This window comes from Sus scrofa, chromosome 8 (genome assembly GCF_000003025.6).
Source record: "Sus scrofa isolate TJ Tabasco breed Duroc chromosome 8, Sscrofa11.1, whole genome shotgun sequence".
In the NCBI taxonomy this organism is placed as follows: Eukaryota; Metazoa; Chordata; class Mammalia; order Artiodactyla; family Suidae; genus Sus; species Sus scrofa.
In genome coordinates, this window is record NC_010450.4 from 17,900,082 (window position 1) to 17,919,092 (window position 19,011).

The following is a 19,011-nucleotide window of genomic DNA, read 5'->3' on the forward strand; positions in this document are numbered from 1 at the left end:
AGGCCACGACAGAAGCCAATGCTATTTTGTGCCTAAAGACTTAGCACCACGAGATGTATGTGCAAACACTGCAGCTGCGGATGCCTGGCACCTGGTCTAGATGGTATATTAAGGTTGGGGACGCCAAGATGCAGGCGATGTCAAATGATCTGATTACTGCAATATTCTGGCAATAGCATTAAAAGGAGAGAAAATTGTCTCAAGGTGGTTAGAAGCTAATCAGGAGCAAGGCTGTCCTCCCTGGGGCCATCTAGGGTGAAGGAAATCAAAGTGCACTTCCTGATAATGCTCTGTGCCGCTCCTGGCCCACCCCCAAGAGAATAGGAGCAGTTTAGAGCCTGGGATGGGTCCTTAGATCCTTTGAATAACTTTCATTTTCCATTAAAGGGTACTGCACGGAGTAGTAGGTTGTCAATGCATACTTGCTGAATAAATACAATATGAGAAGTTCATCTGTTCAATGACTTTGTACTAAGTATTCCACATGGGCTTGGCTTTCCAAAGCATCTGAGTAAATTTGCAATCTCCTAGGATTTAAGATAGCTTCTTTTAATGCCAGATTGAGTGCTATCCTCCTGAAAAATCTTTAAATACTTTATAGTGAATTCCTTCTAGATCCAGAATCATTTATGATTGTCTGTGATTTCTATGCATTCATGGTAAACATGCAAGTAGCAAGCAGTGTAGCCTAGGACATGTGGTTAGACAAAGTGGCTTTTAACACCAACAGTAACATTTTCAAAAGCGACCTTGATAACTGGATTTTTTTTTTAAATTTTTTTTTTTTTTGGTCTTTTCTGGGCCAACCCACAGCAGCACATAGAGGTTCCCAGGTTAGGGGTCTAATCAGAGCCATAGTTGCTGGCCTATACCAAAGCCACAGCAGTGCTGGATCCAAGCCACGTCTGCGACCTACACCACAGCTCACGGTAATGCTGGATCCTTAACCCACCGAGTGAGGCCAGGGATCTAACCCACAACCTCATGGTTCCTAGTCGGATTCATTAACCACTGAGTCACGATGGGAACTCTGGATTTTTTTTTAAATGGATGTGCATTTAACAACACGGGAAATGACAAGAGAAATACAAACCAAGCTGGTTACAAATTGAAAAGTTACAGAATGAAGAAAGGAGGAAACAAGTCATTTAATGAAAGTCTCACATAATGAGAGAACATAGTAACAGAAATAACGAAAAGAGAGTTCCCATTGTGATTCAGTGGTAAGGAACTTGACTGGTATTCATGCGGATGCGGGTTCCATCCCTGGTCCTGCTCAATGGATTAAGGATCTGGCGTTGCTGTGAGCTGTGGTGTATGTTCTGGATCTGGTAGTTTCAGATCTGGCATTACTGTGGCTGTGGCATAGGCCAGCAGTTGCAGCTCCAATTTACCCCCTAGCCTGGGAGCTTCCATATGCCACAGGTGCAGCCCTTAAAAAAAAAAAACAAAAACAAACAAACAAAAAAAACACAGAAATACCAAACAGTAAGAGCTGAAAAGAGTCAACTCATTCAACTGCATGATTTTGGAGATGAGATGAGAAGACTGACCCTTAAAGGGTTAAATAAGCTTTCTCAAGGTCAGTTATAACTAATGTAAATCTGTATTTGTTCAGGGCCTCTGGTTTCCTTATTTATTTTTTTTTTTAGTATACTATACCACTTCCCAAAAGAATTAAAGGAAATAATGGCAAAGGCTCTTACTCATATATACACTTGCCATTTTATTCTTTAGGCCTCAACATTGTTTAAAATACTGTAAATAGAAAGTTTGCAGTTCAGTCTTCTCTAGAAACACTGGGCTATAAATTCCATGCCTTGCTTTTCAGTAGATCATAAGGTTCCTGGGACTAGGAATCATGATATGTATGTCAAACTCAGTATCAAAAAATGTTAACAAATATTTATTGAGTGTCTACTATGTGCCAGGCCTTCTAGACACTGGGGATATGAACAAAATAATTCAATTTCCCTGCCCTCACAGAGTTTATGCTAGCAAGGGGAGACAGCCAATGAACAAAATAAAGGAGTATAAATGAAATAAACTACTGTGAGGAATAAATGAGTGGATAAAGCAGCAAGAATTCCTCTTTTATTAAAGGTAACCCAAATATTTTTAAAAATCAGATTTATTTACGAGACAGGTCACGACTATTTTTCTTAGAAAAGATTTCATACTGGGGTAACGTAGAAATATATCTCTAAAACTGTTGAAAATATAATTCTTACAACAAAATCTTGACTCAAAGAAAAGTTTCCTGCTACCTGTCTTTTGCACAAAGTAAAAGATGCCTGTAAATCCATGAGTCTCAACGTTGGCTATATAATAGAATCACACAAGCACTAAAAAAATAATAATAATATGCTTGTTCCCTCTCCCCAGAGCAATTAAATCAGCCTCTTTGGAGATGGGAGTTAGTATGTTTTGAAAAGCTCCCCTGGCAGGACTCTAATGGGATCCAAGACTGAGGGTCAGTCCCACGGCTGAATGGCAGAGCTTTGGAGGGAAGGTGAAAATATTTGTGATGATGCATATCTCATGGGCTTTTCCATTAGGGAGGCCAATGTTTCACACCGAGTTGCCCTGAACCCTCGCTTGTTCCACAGAATGTGGATGCTTCGTCTTCATCCTGTGCACATCAAGTCTGGTCCCTTCACCAGGGGGTCTTTCTTTCTTTACCTGAGTCCCAGTGCTCACTTCAATTTCCCACTCAGACTAGAGGCTGAAAGCTTTAACCTTTGAACTTCTGAGTTAGCTCTTGTCAGTATCTTTCTCCAGTCCCGTATCTGCTGGACCCTTTGTCGGTACTCCTAAGCCCATCAAATAGGTAGATCTCTTTGGCATATGGCCAGGATGACCACTAGACTGAGGTCTTATTGCTATGACCACTGCCATCATATTGGACCCCTTCCTTTTAAAAAAGTCATCACAGGAGTTCCCACTGTGGCTCTTCAATAATGAACCTGACTAGTATCCAAGAGGATGTGGGCTCGATTCCCGGCCCTGCTCAGTGGGTTAAAGGTCTGGCGTTGTCATGAGCTGTGGTGTAGGTCTCAGATGAGGCCCTGATCTGGCATTGCTGTGGCTGTGGTGTAGGCCAGCAGCTTCAGCTCAACTGACCCCTGCACCCACATGTCGTGGGTGCAGCCCTAAAAATAAATAAATAAATAAAATCATCACAGATCACATTAGAGTGGGCTCTGACAAGAGACTGGGCAGGCTATGCAAGTTTGGGTTTGAAGTAAAAACACATCCAGAAGAACCCACACAATGTCACAATACAGCCATGAAAATGATAATATAGATATGGACCCACTAAATACTATCAAGTCAATAAAGAAAGTTAGCAAATAGCACTCGTTCAGCCCCTGATCTATGCATGTACACTGGGAAACTTCTGAAAAAAAAAAATACCAAAAATTTATAAGGACGTAAGATTTCAGAGGACTTTAATTCAATTTGTCTCTTTTCTAATCTTCCTATAATGACCATTTCTGTATTTATGAAATAAAAATGCTGGAGTTCCCATTGTGGCTCAGCGGATTAAGAACCCGATACAGTGTCCATGTGAATATCGGTTTGATCCCTGGCCTTGCGCAGTGGGTCAAGGATATGGCGTTGAGGCAAGCTGTGGCATAGGTTACAAATGTGGCTCAGATCCAGCGCTGCTGTGGCTGTGGCATAGACCTGCAGCTGCAGCTCTGATTTGACCCTTATACTGGGAACTTCCATGTGTCTTGGGGTAGCTGTTAAAAAAAAAAAAAAAAAAAAATATATATAAAGTATAAATCATGTATAGGAACATGATAAAAGGGACACGAGAAAAAAGCTTATATGTGATTAAATAATTAATCCAATTCAGTCTGCGTCTACTCAGCTTTGTGGTTCTGGCTTAAAATACAGCCTTAATTTTCTCAACTGTAAAATGGCTATCCTGGAAGGTTATTGAAAGCAAAAACTGCAGAATACTTATGTGTTCTGAGGAAGAGTTAAGAAGCAATACATAAAAATGTAGTGCTAAAGGTACACACATGTCAAAATTATTCAAACAATATTTACTGAATGTGTACTATACTTTCATAGCTGAATACTTAAATTTAGTTCTTCCTTACAACACCTCACAATAACAGACTATAGCACTCTATATAAGTACAATGACAGAATTCGCTGAACCAGAACAAAAAATACCATTAAAAAAAAAAAGTACCACTAGTGCTAGTGAATACAAACAGAAGACATATAGGAAAATAAAAGGTTATTGTGTTGGAAGACTCCGTAGCAAAGCCATGAAAGGGGCTGAAAAACCACTCGGACCACTCTTGTTGCCTCAATTGACATTAGTGGTTGTGGACTAACTTTTCGGGTTTGTTTGTTGGGATGATGTCAGCCAGCTGTAATCTGCTCAGGGGTGAAAGACCTGATGCTATGAGCTAAGGGTGGCCCTGGCATAAATCCTTTCACCTCTGGGTACGATATGAAAACACACGGCTCCAGCAATCGACAGCAAAGAGTTCTGTGTCATTACAGCATCAGTTGCTGCTCATTTGTCCCTGGAAGAGCATTTGGCAGTTCAATATTCCTGAAACATTAACCCAAGGTCCTTCATTTGCTTCTGTTCCTCTTGATATCATGTCCTCTGTGAAAATTTCCAAAGTAAGAGTTAAAATCTTTGGGATTTGGCTTTAGAAGGATAGAGTTCAAGTTCTGATTCTGTCACAGACCAGCCTGTATCCTTAAGGAAGGCACCTGGGTCCTGTGACCTCAGTGCCATCAACTGTAAAGACAGAGAGTTACTTCACAACATTGAGATAAGGATTAAATGAGATGAAGGGCATAAAAGATGCCATAAAACACTATGTAAGTATTTCCTACTATTTCTCTAATGATGTCCCTTTTGTGAAACCATTTCAAAATGTTGCCCTGTCAATAAAAGACCAAAGCTTAAGAGAATATCCTAAGAAACCCTATGCAATCAGAACTTAATCCATTACCTAAGATAAGCCATTTCAAAATACTCACCCCCGATTAAACAGCCTTTCTACTTGTACAATAAATCGGGCTTAGCAACTGATAAAAACCTTCTGGATAGTGCCTTCAATTTGGAATAGCTGAACTGGGAAGGTTATTGAATCGTTAAAAAAATCAAGTACTATTGAGTCATAGGAAATATAAACAGCAGATAGAGGAAAAGAAAATGTTACTGTGTTTGGAGATGATAAGGGAAAGAAATAACTGATTCATCTTATCTAAAAAATAAGACAAAGTTAAAAGGTCTTCAGTAAATATCAGGCATTACTTTAATTTTTTATAATAGCTTTAAAAAAAGAAAAAAGTCCTCAATACATATTTAAGCTTTTTGATGTCCCTGGCCTGTTTTGTGACTTTATTCCTTCGCTCCTCTTTTCATTCTTTTGTAGATTTAGAAAATACTTTTTGAATGGCAAGTGTCTCAGGCACATAGCAGTGGTTCTAAGAGACACCATTCCTGTCCTCATGGAGTTTCCAGCATCCCAGCTGCCCAGCAGCCATGCATATAGAATTTAACATAATTATTTAAGCACATGAAGGAAAAGAGACTAAAAAATGAAAATATGGAAAAAAGAAAACTGAAAATCAAAGAAAAGGAAATTAGAAGAATGAAATAATCCATAATTTTTTCATACTTTTAGTTGGCAGTGAAATACTCTTTTCACAGTATACTCTTCATTTGGGCTATGGGCTTCAGAAAATAATTACTGTCTTTGAAATGTGAATTAGAGTTTTAATCACCACACACAACTCTCCAATTGCTCTTTATTCTTAAATGTTGCCAAGATCTTCTTTGGGAACTACAGCTATAATAAAACATTGGAGGAGAAGCAAGATTTTTCTCTGAGCTTCTGTGACAGTGATCAGAGTGTTATTACCACAGAGGCCAAATAAAATCAAACCACAATCTACCAGGGAACTAAAAAGTCAACTCTTGTTTTGGCAGAAACTGTCCATTTCTGTAAAGTACCAGCCTGACAGCAAGATACAGCTATCCTTCTAGTAGATAATACAATGGCTGCATACTTTTTAATGATGACGTATTTAATCTCGAAAAAAAAATAAAGTTGCTCTAAAATCAAACTTATTTCAAGATAAAGGGCAAGTGAAGAAAAATATCTAGTGACAAAGAATAGTAGTCTTAGAGCTCTTGCTCTGTGATAGGGATATTATGCCTGCTATTTCCTTTTATCTGCATAACAGTCCTTTGAAATAGCTACCATTTTACCATTTTACAGATAAAGGGACTGAGGCTCAAGGAGGTTACGAAATTTGCCTAAGTTTACGGAACAAACCGGTGGTGACTGAGTGGAAATCTGAACACAGGTTCTGCCTTTCTTCAGTGTCACTAACTTTTCCAGAGCAGAATTTTTCCAGTGGCAGAATTCAAAACTCTTATTCTTTCACAGATACGAATTTCAACTTAATTGTTCATTTTATTTTCAAGATCTCTATGGGGGGATAAAAAAACACAGCTCACTGAATATTCTTCTAGGAAAAAAAAAAAAGTCACATGTTTCATTGCTTCTAATGAGTTGCGCAGCTTAGAAATTTCCATTACATTCTGACAATTAAGTTGCTAATAAACTGAGGAACCACTAATTGGCTTATCTATCTCACAAATTCAAGATCCAGCTAGTACCCTAGAACACAATTTTCATCACTGGACCAAAAATCCCTCACATTTTGCAATCCACTTAGTAAGCAGATTTGAGTTTAGGAAACTGCATATTGTTCATGTACTTGACGTGAGGTTCTGTTTGGGAACACACACCCATGTGTTGTCACATATTAGTGACGACATGCCCTCCTGCTGTTGACTGCATTATCAGAAGCTATGAGAAGACATTGTTGTGCTGGGGCCAATGCAATGGCTGTGGACCTAATATAAAAAAAAAGGATGGTAATTGAGACGGCAGAATCTTAGGAAATGCAGTCAATTTCATAGAGTATCAAAAGGTCATCCTATTCAATTTATACTTGAGGCTAAGCACAATATTGAAAAAGACACGTGAAAGCCAGAGATCTTATCAGTTGTCCAGGATGTAACATTTACTGACTGTATAAGGTAATTTACTGATGACCGAATAAATGCATTACCTGTGTGGAGCCTTGTATTTGGCTCACCAAGTTCTTGTAAAGAAATTTACATTGTGAAAGCATTACTAAATATGTCAATATTACCATATTAACTGCTCCATTCAAGTTTCAGTAAGAGCAAACACTCCTGGTTCCCTGCTCCACTGGAAATACTAAAAGTTCTCAGAAATATTGCTGTCTGCTCAGACTTTGGCTGTATGATTTGCCTTATTGGGGCCGTTCCAAAATAGGAACATTTGGGAATGGCTATGCACACTGGTATATGGAATGATTGGCCAACGAGGACCTGCTGTAGAGCAGAGGGAACTCTACTCAATATTCTGTGATGATCTATATGGGAAAATCATCTGAAAAAGAATGGATATGTGAATATGTATAATTGAACTACTTTGTTGTACAGCAGAAATCATCACAACATTGAAAACCAACTATACTTCAATAAAACTTTTAAAAACGAAAAAAAAGAACATTAAGTATACTACATCAAGGGCTTCCCAAATTGTAATACGCATACACATCACACAGTGATGTTGGTAAGAGGCAGATTCTCATTCAAGTAGCCTGAGACCCTGAATCTCTAATAAGGTCTGGATGTTGGTGATGCTGCTGGTCCACGAACCACAGCTTGAGGGGCAAGACTCAGGTTTCTGCCTCGACTCAGCACATTTTCTCTAGTACTTGCCTTCATCCTGCAGGGCAGAAAAATCCTGTTTATCACATCTAATCCCCATGAGAAAGGCATGCTGTACCTTTTACGAATGAAGACTTAGATTTATATGTCATTTCTCTCCTTTGAGCTCAGTTTCCACATTGGAGGTCTTCAGGCACTAGTTCAGACAATATGTTTTGTTTGCATAACATAGCAATTACCTACAAAAGTTTTAAACCTTTTGATCAGGTAACAGTATTTCCAAAACTGGAGAGGTCATCTGAAATTTTTGTTTTTCCCAGTAGATCAGAAGATCCAAGGATCAGCTGATCACTTAACACAGGGATGTCCTCTGCAGTTTGCCCCTCTCTCTTCTACCCCTTTTAGCTCTGATGTTGAGTTCCCATGGCCTACCTTATTGTGTGGCATTAAAGTTACTCTCTCTGATCTTCCTTTTCTCCCCTATTTTTCTACCCATTATGGTATTTCTGATATAAAGTACTTTTCCCATTTTTTTTCCCTCACAGAAACCCTAGTATGGCTTAAGATCCTGTTTGATTTTTTCCTGTCCCATGAAATAATTACCTAAGCCACCAAGGTAACTCTTTTAAGTGGTATAGTCCATTCTACTATACTTTAAGCTTACTGTATAAAGTGTAATTTTTATCTTTGCATAAGCACTTTTTTATCAGCCTTTATTGATGTAGTGAAATAAATAGATGCAAAATACATGACTCAGATAAGCACATGAATGTGTGTGTGTGTGTGTGTGTGTATACCAATTACCTCAACTTTTAGCTAGATTTTCATATCCTCGGGGAATTAACAATGTGCCCTGGTGTTTACAGATTAACAGGATGATCCACAGGAAATAATTACAAGCAAAATTATTTGCTAATTTTACTTGGGAACTATGATAGATCTCTTTTCACAAGTTTTCTTTTTCTGTACAAGGAAGGAGTTGTAAATGTTGTTTTTTATTTGAACATTTAGCACTTAGGGCATTGGTTTTCTATATCAGAAGAAGGTTTTGGTTATAGAAAGCAAAGACATAGTCAAATCTATTATTTTTTTAATGGCCATATTCATGGCATAAGGAAGTTCCTGGGCTAGGGACGGAATCTGAGCCACAACGCTATATCCTTTAATCAATTGCACTGACTGGGATTTGAACCCGCACCTCTGCAATGACCAGAGCTGCTGCAGTCAGGTTCTTAACCCACTGCACCACCATGGGAACCCTCAACATGGTCAGAACTTTTAACCACTTAAAATGCCATAGCTTGATTAAAGGTAAGCACAGAATGAGGGGATCGGCTTTAGTAGAAATCTTGTTCTACGGAGTTCCCGTCATGGTGCAGTGGAAACGAATCCGACTGGGAACCATGAGGTTTCGGGTTCGATCCCTGGCCTCGCTCAGCGGGTTAAGGATCCAGCGTTTCCGTGAGCTGTGGTGTAGGTTTCGGACACTGCTCGGATCCCGCATTGCTGTGGCTGTGGTATAGGCCAGCCGCTACAGCTCTGATTCTATCCCCAGCCTGGGAACCTCCATATGCCATGAGTGAGGCCCTAAAAAGCCAAAAAAAAAAAAAAAAAGAAAGAAAGAAAAAAAAGAAGAAATCATGTTCTAAAATATCTCAGAATGGGGAACTTGAGAAAGGGGTAAGAAAGATGGGTGGAACAGAAAATTTAGCACAAAAGCAATATTTATATTAGGATGGTGATATGTTATATGCTCCATTAAAACAAGCCAAAGATATATTATTTACTAAGTAGACGAAAGAAAGATTTCTGAAGTTTTAACTACGACGTTGCCTCCAAAAATAATGAGATTCACTTTGATGCAGGAACGTATACTAGATGCTTCTCAAATTAGGGAATCCGACGTGTGTCCATAGCTGAACCTGACCAACATTTAGCCACCATGCATTTTCCAGGGTGACAAGGAGGAGCGATTTCTGCTGAAAATGCTTACCCTGTACCTGAAATAATCCCCGTTCCTTATTCAGACTCCACAGAATATGCAGGTAATAACTGCCTCGTAGCTCCTATCCACAAGGATATCTCAAAACTTGAGAAAATTATGAAAACATTTGGAAAGCTACTTGATAAAGCAATCATTTCTTTCTTTTTTTTTTTTTTTTTTGGAGCCCCTTCCATGTATGAGTCATCAAGCAGTAAAGCATGAAATAGCTGGAAAGGTCATGCAGTGAAGGAATGAAGGATACAGAAGCTGGCTTGCGAGTCCATGGGCATGAATCCTAGCTCTGCCACCTACTCGGGTCAGGGATCTCGGCTACTGAACTTCTCTGCAACTCAGCTCCCCATCTATAGTGAAGACAACTACAAAATATCTGCCTCAGAGTTTTGTAAAGCTTCAACGAATTAAAACATAAAGTGCTGGGAATACTGCCGACACATAGAGGCTTTCAATACTGAAATGGTTTATCTTTTTAACCCGTGGTGAGTAAGTTTATAAGCTGGTCACACAAGTGGGACAGGAGCAATGAAAATATAACTAACTCCATAAGGCTGCGATGGAGGACATCAGATGCTGAGGATTAGTACTGAGAAGGAAGCATCATTTTTCAGTTTTACATAATGTTGCCAGGAGGCCAGGCAAGGGTTGTCTTATCAAAGTCATTACATTTTTAGCACAGTTATGTTCTTTTGGTCATGGAAATCCCTTCAACAACAATTACAAAACAGGTCTCTCCTAATGTCTGGGTGTGTTGAGACACCTAAATTCTCTCTCTGATCTGCAAATGAAGACTCATGTGAGTCCCTCTAGACCTCACACTCAAGTTGATTATAAACCTATCCAATTACCAGAAACACGTACATGTTTCCGATGGCCTTGCAACTTGTCTGGCCTGACGGAGCAGCCATCCAGCCAACCAACAGGCTTAGCAAAAAAAGCCTAGCTGGATAGAAAAATAAAAAAAATTAAAACTCTATCTACAAAGATGCCCTTGTACCACGATAATATTTTATGTTATTTTTAAGCAATCTATTATCTTTCACTCAAATTTAGGAATAGGGTTTTATTTTATTTACATGTTTCGCACTTATAAATCTGGTAAAGTCAGAAGAATATGCACAAACTAGGAATAATCTAACATTAACATGGAAAGCCACAATGGAGGGGGAAAAGTATGCTCTCTTTGATATTAATTATTTAAGAGAAGTCTATCAACCCCACATAAAAAGCTTCACACACTGGCATTTACCAACAACAGCAAAACAGAGACACATATTTTCACCACCATTTATACCCTTTAGTTCATTATCTGAATGTCAAATAATGAAGATGTGTTTTAATACTGACAATATACACTGTACTAAAGTGTTTGGCTCAAAGGCAGGGCTAACCTTACAAAGTCCTTAACTGTATGTATTTCCTAGGGAGGGATGTGCCACTTATTTTTGTATTCTGAATATCTGATAGAACAGATACTGAAAAAAATCCCAGATGGATGAATGAATGAATGCGAAGAAAAAAAGGGGAAAGAAAAGCAAGAAAGGGCTTACTTCAAAATAAAATAAGCTCAAATAGGTTACCTGTCTCTAAGTGGTTTTCCCATGATGCCACTCTTCATTCTCCTTTGTCTTATTTGAACCTGCCATTTGTATGAAAGTCAAACAGCACTTAAATATGAATTATCTTTTAAAATACCCATCTTTACTTTCATTATAAACGTATGTGAAACAGTCCACGACTCATGTAATTTTTTTCTAAATCTCCTTAATTATTTTTATAGAACTGTTAAGGTCAAATGATTGCAACTATGTGTGCTCTCTGACCCGGGAATTCACAACAAATAAAGTACAAGTAGTAATTAAAAAATATTTTTAATAAAATAAGATACCCATCTCTACTTCTAAATAGATAGTGGCTGGAACATAGTAGGTATTCAAAAAGCACTTGTCAGAAAATGAATGGTTGAGTTAACTGTAAACTCCTTTAGGACAAACAAGTACCTATTATGCTTGATGGTTCTCCAAATACCTAGCATTGTATCTTTGCATAATGTACTCCAAAAATAATTTAAGATTTTTTAAGGCCTTACCCATTCGAACTATGCATAACAAGAGTTCACTACATTCAGACACTGAATTAGGTAATGGGACTATATTAGTGAAAATCAGAGCTCAGACCCTCAAATAGCTTCCCATCCAGTGGGAGAGGCAGGATAGACTAGAAACAGACAGACTGAGTAACCACAGGGGAAAGTATAGCTTCTATAGGGCACACATTAGAGGCACCTGGATGACTTGGGTACCAGAGGGAGAGAGTCTAGGAGAGGTGATGTCGAAGGGGATGTCTGGATGATAATAAGGAATTAGGCGAAGAGATGGACAGAGGTGTACCACATCTAAACAAAACAGTATAACTTACACACAGACCTGGCATCCAGCGGATGTTCAACAGGTAACCACTGAATAACGTTACGTTACATTACGGGACCCATTCGACATTTAACTATCACCACGTTCTCCCACCCACCCTGAACCCAAAATCAAGTGGTATTTGGAAATTTGTCATAAAGCCATAACATAAATTGGTTATGTAGTTAGAAAAAATTTATATCCCTAACCCCGCACCAAATTGTGCACATAATATACATTAGAGCTTACTGCCTTTCCAGAATGTGCCACCACAACCGTAAGGAAAATCAAACAGCAGTTGTCGAAAATGCCAAATGCTGAACTTTTGCAATCGAGATTCTGAAGGAATGTTCCCTACATTGATATTTTTTCTATAGTGCAAGCCACCACCTCCTGGTTTCCTCGTACCCTGGACTCATTAGTCATCACAAACATTGTTGACTGAATGGAGTTCACTTTAGTATACAGAATGCCTTTGCCTGCTGGCTCTCCTCAGCCACATCAGAGAGAGGCCCCGGCCACGCGCAAAGCTGCAGGACACTCTGAGAAGTCACACTGTGGTAGCTTGTCTTCCCCCCAAAGGTTACATTTCATGACAGAGATTAAACATCCTGCCCGTTCTAGGATGGCTTTTGGAAATTATGCTCTAATGATGGCCACTCAAGCAAGTAGCTTAGTCATTTCCCTTTGGCCTCTGCCTAGAGCTTCCCAATTTGGCCATTTTTTTTAATGCATATTTCTTAGATGCCTACCATGTGCTGGGAACTGTGCTAAGGGCAGGGTCAGTGATGAAGAAAAGAGACATGGCCCCTGCCTCGTGGAATTTACCTTGGATTAAAGGTCTGTGTTGGATGCACACTGGGAAGTCAGTAAGCAGAAACCCCACTTTCTCCTCATCACTGACGGCCTGGCTCAGAGCCCAGGGCCAGGCTGTTGGACACGTCTTCCCCGGAATTTGAATCTTGCCCAGAATTCTCTTGCAGTTCTGTTCCCAAGGACACTTTGGTTTTACAGAGCTATCCAGGAAGTCTGGGGTATTGAATGTTCCTACAAATGGCCATTTATTGACTACCAATTAGGTACAAGCATTGAACCAGGCACTTCCCTTACATTATTTCTACATATATTATTTGAAATTTTTTTTTAAATGAGAAGACTGATGTTTCTTGGCAGAGGCATATAAATGATTTCTCAGGGATAGCAAATATGTGCAATTATGGAATGGAGTGTTAACACACCCCTCCGTATTCACAGAGCCAGCACACCACTGGGCTCACAGAAAATGCTCATCAGCGATGGTCTATATATGTTTCTGGAATTGTCGGATCTCTGTAAAAGGCAATGAGTGCCTGCTGCCAAATGCCAGTGAGATATGTAGACCACAGGATGGAGAGCTCAACTGTGGCAAATGATGTCCGAAGCAACGTTTCATAAAATGGAGTGTGTTAAATACCCGTGTATATGAATATATATTATATTCTGAAGCCACAGGTAGTTCAAATAGCAGCAGTATTTTGAATTCATAGAATTTACAGGAGAGCCACTGGGTGGTAGGATTCCCACTGTTTATTTGGGAGCAAGAACCCCCATGCCCATCCTTAATGTCAAATGCTTTATGGTGACAAGGTCCTCAACAACCTTTAGGACCCTACACTTTCATGTGTTGTTTCTTGACTTCCGTATATGTTTGTAGTAGCACCACCACCGCCTCTTACAAAACGATCCCTTCTCCACGAGACACACAGAGAGAATCAGAATGCAAAAGCCCCACTCTCTGCTCACCACCCAAGAGCTAGCATGGAACTAATAAAATGTGAGTGGTGACCAGACCCGTCTTGCAGTTGCATTCCAGATGTTGTCAGTCCAGCTCAACATCTGCTCCCTCACTTCGATCAGCCAGTAATATCTTTTTGCTCTTCCGCTTGGGAGTTGATTCTGTTTTTTTTATTTTGCTGTCCGCAACCAAAGAACTCAGCACTCAAACTCCCAGTTATTACAGTTTGATCCCGAGTGGTCATGGAATAGATTGATCCTTGGAAAAGTGAAGCCTTTGTTCACATTACATTTATCATCTTTGCAGTCACCCTCATGGATGATGGACAAACATGCTCCAGCTGTTAACAGACTTGTTTGTTAAAATCGCTTCTTGCATATCCATTACGTTCCAGGCATTGCACAAAGCACTTCCGTTGCAGTATCTCATTTAACCTTAACAACAACACCCTAGCGGAATTCCCGTTGTGGCTCAGGGGAAATGAACTCACGCTGGTATCGATGAGGATGCCAGTTCGCTCCCTGGCCTCACTCCGTGGGTTCAGGATCCCATGTTGCCAAGAGCTGTAGTGTAGACGGCAGACACAGCTCAGATCTGCTGTGGCCGAGGCTATGACTGTGGTGTAGGCCGGAAGCTACAGCTCCAGTTTGACCCCCTAGCCGGGAACTTCCATGTGCTCACCTGTGGCCCCTAGAAAGCAAAAAAAAAAAACAAAACAAACAAACAAAGCAAACAAATAACAACCAAAAAAAACCACAACGCACTAGAACATAAGCTCCAGGAGGGCAGGATTTGTTATTCTCTGTTTACGACTGAATCGCCAGGCTCCAGCAGATTTTTCACATGTAAGAAGTTATCAGTAAATGTATGCTGAATGAATGGAGAACCCTATGAGGCAGGCACTAGTATATGAAAGAAGAAACTGAGACTCAGAGAAATTATAAAAATATATCTGTGGCCACACTCAAAATGATGGAGCTGGAATTTCTCTCTCCCTCTCTCTCTCTCTCTCTTTTAGGGTCACAAGTGCAGCATATGGAAGTTCCCAGGCTAGGGGTCCTATTAGAGCTACAGCTGCCGGCCTAGGCCACACCCACAGCAATGCGAGATCCAAGTCACATCTGCAACCTGCACCTCAGCTTGAGGCAACACCAGATCTTTATCCTTAACCCACTGAGCGAGGCCAGGGATTGAAGCTGCATCCTCATGGACATGAGTCAGGTTTGTTTCTGCTGAGCCACAACAGGAACTCCCAGAGCTAAGATTTCAAACCCAGGACCCTATCTCCTAACCATCCCGTTACGCCTCCGGGCTCTTGGGCTGCAGAGAAGGAGGTTGCTGATGTCTAGAACTTGGGCAAGGGGCTCTGATTCCTGGTGTCCTCTTGTGAAAAGGGGATATGATTCTCCTTCGTTTTCTGTAGGCTTTCCCTAGCCCCTTCGCACACATGGAGAAATGCCTTTGTAGAGAAAAAATGTGAACTTGGGAAAGGGGATTCAGAACCAAATGTCACCATTGCCAATGCTAGCTCATAGACTGGCAGGCCTCTCAGTTCCAAGACTGAGGGCCACTCTGTAAAACATTTGCCTTCTAGTCCCTTTAGGAGGTGGAAAGAATTAGCGAAAGTTGTATGGACTGACTCTGTGAATGGAAATATAACTAGAAATAAAGGTATATAAATATATGAGTAGAAATTACATAAATTTAAAATATAAATTTCTATTTTATAAGGTAATGTATAAATATAAATTAACGTCATATATAAATATAAATTTATATACCATAAATAATGATAGTTATAAATATAAGTTAAGCTATCATTATAATAACTTTTTTCCTTTTTAGCCCACCTGCGGCATATGGAAGTTCCCAGGTTAGAGGTCAGACTGGAGCTGCACCTGCCAGCCTAAGTCACAGCCACAGCAATGCTGGATCTGAGCTACATCTGTGACCTGTGCCACAACCTGCAATAATGCTGGATCCTTCAACCCAGGATTGAACCCTCATCCTTATGGGTACTAGTGGGATTCTTAACCCGCTGAGGCACAACGAGAACTCCTCATTATAATAACTTTTAAAACCAGCCCACTCCAGTATACTCTTCAAAGGAATTATCCACTCTATGGTCTTCCCAGGAAATAAAGTTATACCAGGAGGCTGCTCAAGCATCATTTCATAAATCATTCTTCCTTGGGTTGCCTCTGTTAATTAAGGAAGAGAGAGACTGCTTAAAATAACACTCCCCAAGTCAGACCAAGGCAAGGCTCAACTCAGAGGTGACGGCAATGTAATCAACAAAGCCGGTGGTGAGCCAGTTCAGACGGGAACTCTAGCTTGAACAATTAGCGCTGGTCTGCCCGAATGCCAAAAATGTAGGGGACAGCTAACTTGAGGCTCTTCTAAGCAAAGGAAAGAGAAAAGATGTGTTCAAAGAAGTAGGAAGAAAACTAGGGAGTACCCATTGTGGTGCAGAGGAAACAAATCCGACAAGGAACCATGAGGTTGCCAGTTTGATCCCTGGCTTTGCTCAGTGGGTTAAGGATCCAACGTTGCTGTGAGCTGTGGTGTAGGTCACAGAGGCGGCTTGGATCCAGTGTTGCTGTGCCTCTGGCGTAGGCCGGCGGCTGCAGCTCTGATTCGACCCCCTAGCCTGGGAACTTCCATATGCGGCCCTAAAAAGACAAGAAAAAAAAGAAAAGAAAAGAAAACTAGGAGCTTACAGAAAGCTCCTAATGTGGTGCTAACAACATCCAACATTTAAAAATACAATACTAAGAGAGCAAAGAGTTTTACCACACCCAGTCAATGGGAAATATTCAAATAGCACAGAAAATTCCAAAAGAATGGGGACCTGATAAAGGGCTTTGATATTAGACAATTAATCATTCCTTGATGATATCAGAAGAAGCACCATTCAGTTCAAGAGAGGGGAATTAAATGCAGTGATATTGTCTTCCCATTATCCTTCAGAAAATGGATGAAAACATGAGAATTTTTTGGGCTGCACCCGTGGCATGTGGAAGTTCCTGGGCCAGGGATCGAACCCAAGCCACAAGCAACGACTGAGCCACGGCAGTGACAATGCCAGATCCTTAACCCACTGTGCCACAAGAGAACTCTGAAATCTGAGTATTACCTTGGAGGAAAAAAGGAGTGAGGAGAAGAATCCTAAGAAGAAGACGTCTAAGAAGTTGAAGGAGTCTAAGAATACAAAGGTAGAAACAGGGCAGGGTGAGCGCAGAATCTCAACGGTGGTGCTGGGAGGGGACTGGATATCACTGGATCGCACTCTGCTTGCTAATATTTACCTACCAACCATCCCTAGCCTTCCTGGGATAACCCGGCTCCCAGGAATGACAATAGTGCCTGGTAATACCAGTTGCATTCTTAGATATTTATCTTCATTCAATCAGCAGTATAACTGTTACCATCATACCCTGATCAATAATCTGCTACCCAAACCAGAACACGGTGACCTTTAAATACAACATATTTCAAATGAAGGGCAAGTCCACTTGACAGTTCTTTCTCAGTGTGCTGCAGTGGGAGGGGCCGTGAGCACTCTGGTGTGTTTAGACAGCAATAAAAGACTGTTTTGTAAATGTAACCAGAAAGGCAAAATGGGCACCACTTTATCTTAAACATCAGTGCACAAAAACCTGTATTATCCGAAACAAAGAATGATCCGGCTGAAATGGAATCACGGAACCAACCAAAGGTTTTGATACAGTCACCAGACCCAGCCTGGCAGCTACGCAAGAGATTTTCTTACTCAGGTAATTTTCTCCATCCCTGAAAAATATCTCCAGGATGCTTAAGATCACAAGTAAAATGTCATTAATTCATTCATTGGGCCGTACCGAGTACCTTTTGTGTACAGAATTTTGAACTAGGAACTAAAGAACTGCTAAGAGAACGCAGGAACTAAAACAAAAATCATCATCCCTACTAGTAAATTAGCTGAGGAAATAACATATGTATTTATTGAGCTCTTCTTACGTGCAAGGTGTTGCATATAAAAAAAAAAAAGATGAATAAGGCACAGTTTTATGTCTGAACCCAGGAACAGCAGAAAGCTAAATATTAAGGAAAAAAAATGCACAGCTACAAGTGCAAAATGATTTGATGCCCATTAAGGAAAGGAGAAGGGTCAGAACTAAGTGCAATTGTAAGAAATAGTTTATTGGGGGGAATACACCTGTATCAACTGCATTTTAGAAGAGTTATATTCCCCACTAAACATGTCTTCTGGGAGACATCGTATAGGCATATTTTACCCTATCTAGTTTATGAAGACATGCCTAAGAGTTCAATAAAGAACTTTAAAGCCAAGTTTAGGATGCATTATCAATACTTTGTAATTGCCTTCCTTCTCAAATGCCAACAAAAATATTGGCCAACACAAATATCGGCCATCAGTCAACAAGTATCAGGGATAACCACGCGGAGAGATGAAGAACACCATGAAGAGTCCGAAGCCTTCCAATTTTAATATATACTTTCAAGTAGGGTCATCTACAAGTGGAAACATCTACAGATCCATGGGTAAGGCATTGAACTCTGATTGTTGACCAGGCTGCGGCAGGATGGATCCATGATTGTCACGCTACTAAACAACATGAAATCTAGTCTAACAAGATCAGACCTGGGCTCTGCTAGCTGCTGAGACAGAGGTGGAATTAATCAGGGAACATTTCCTCAATTTGTGAGGTTCCTGTGATTTTACAATTCAGGAGAATTGAAAACCAAGGGACAGAAATAATTCTGGGCATGTGGAAAATGTGAAAAGGGCCGGGAGTGGGAGGGGCGAGGAGCTTAGAGCCCAGCAACAGGGGTATCGAGTAAGAGGCAATAAAAGGGGGTGGTTACAAATTCAAGTTTTGGAGCTAGGCAGTCTTGGTTCTTCTGGTTACTTTTCGTAACTTGGCCCTGGAGCAGTTATTGATCTAAGCCTCACCTTCTGAACAGTAATTGGGGGTAATACATCCAATCCACCATAGTGATTAGGTGAATTTGATGAGATTATTATTTTTCTTTTCGTTTTTGGTGGCCCCACGGCCAGGAATCA

General features: G+C 40.3%; 1 protein-coding gene and 1 long non-coding RNA gene across 8 annotated transcripts in view; one reads left to right on the top strand and one right to left on the bottom strand.

Moving 5' to 3' along the window:
• PPARGC1A (PPARG coactivator 1 alpha) overlaps nucleotides 1-19,011 on the bottom strand; it is a 686,110-nt gene that overhangs the window by 58,238 nt on the left and 608,861 nt on the right. The gene's annotated exons all lie outside the window — the stretch shown is intronic.
• On the top strand, nucleotides 8,294-14,179 carry LOC110261971. Its single transcript, XR_002346376.1, has 3 exons — nucleotides 8,294-8,378; nucleotides 9,718-9,807; nucleotides 9,931-14,179. It is a non-coding gene; the product is annotated as an uncharacterized LOC110261971 (long non-coding RNA).